The sequence below is a fragment of the Tamandua tetradactyla genome, chromosome 6, assembly GCF_023851605.1.
Source record: "Tamandua tetradactyla isolate mTamTet1 chromosome 6, mTamTet1.pri, whole genome shotgun sequence".
NCBI classification, from domain to species: Eukaryota; Metazoa; Chordata; class Mammalia; order Pilosa; family Myrmecophagidae; genus Tamandua; species Tamandua tetradactyla.
Window position 1 is genome coordinate 64,936,537 of NC_135332.1, and position 1,264 is coordinate 64,937,800.

Genomic DNA, 1,264 nt, shown 5'->3' on the forward strand with positions numbered 1-1,264 from the left:
GAAGTCATTACCATCCATAGGGCTGGAACAATAAGGGGAGGAAATGGTGTTTGTGGAGCCCCATGAGCATGGACGGAGCTATCATGGAGGGTTGCAGCTATTGCCATAAATGAAGAGGGGGGGGAGACACGCCCTAACTTCTCCACTTTCTAGTCTCCAGCCAACATTTCCCATTGGCTGTACCCAAACATGAACCTCCTAGAAAGAGAGCCTGGGTGATATCACCCATGGGGCCAGCTTACCAGGACACAGACGGTCACAGAGAAGGGTGAAGAATGGATCTACTTGGGTTCAGGGGAGAGGAATCACCTAATGGAATATAGTCACATCATGCTGTTATTAGATATGAAGTTACAGAAAGACCCCAGTAGTTTCTAATGTGTGGGTTTGGGATAAATTATTCCAGCATGTACACACCATGAGAGACTGGTAAGAAGGAATTCACAGCTCAAAAGGAGATCCATGCAACATCTGTCCCTGGAGAACAAAATCCATGGTGTAGTGCTTTGGGAGGAGGTCCCTCAGTGGGGTTGTGGCCAGGCTGGTGACATCACAATGACCTGTAGGCATATAACATTTCCTTATATGCATGTCAGTCCATTTCCCTGCCTTGCAGGGCCATAAATAACAATGCTCTGGGCATTTTTATATGCCCCAAGAGGCTGATTTCTAGGGCTCCCAAAGAATAATAAGCATTGTCATTTAAAATGTTGCACAACTTTTAATGCCAAGAGGACTTCCCACATTTCAACCCTCTTGGTTGAATGCCGTGCATGCATTTGGTAACATGGAACTGGATATGGGATTCTTCCATTATGGGAATTCAGCAAATGGGTTGAGAAGGTAAGTTGTCCACCAACATTGAATTGTGGCTACCCAATTATAAACATGTGTAATTCCTTGAATGCTGTCTGAGGATTCTCATGGGGCTCCCTCTCCAGCTTTTCCATTGCCTTCTAAATGCTCTCAGCTCTGAAAAGGATTTCCAGGTGCTCTAACTTCTTTCTGCATCAGTCATCCTCCCTGTCCTGTCAGGAAGCAAACGAGGGACAGGGACCCAGAGACCAACCACTGTAGGAAGTCATTGCCATCCATAGGGCTGGCACAATAAGGGGAGGAAATGGTGTTTATGGAGCCCTTCACTTGCTTCAAACCCTTCACTGGCTCTTCATTACCTTCAAGAAAATGTCCAAAATTGTTTTGGGGGCTTTTGGACATCTGGCTACAATCTCCCTTTATTCTCATCATTCTCCATCATGAACTC

At 45.8% G+C, this 1,264-nt stretch overlaps 1 long non-coding RNA gene across 1 annotated transcript; it reads right to left on the reverse strand.

Annotated features, from left to right (window-relative positions):
- Nucleotides 1-242: 242 nt before the first annotated feature.
- LOC143686094 (uncharacterized) lies at nucleotides 243-521 on the reverse strand. The gene is made up of 2 exons (XR_013176894.1): nucleotides 418-521; nucleotides 243-309 (listed from the first exon to the last, which is right to left on the reverse strand). It is a non-coding gene; the product is annotated as an uncharacterized LOC143686094 (long non-coding RNA).
- Between the last annotated feature and the right edge of the window lie 743 nt (nucleotides 522-1,264).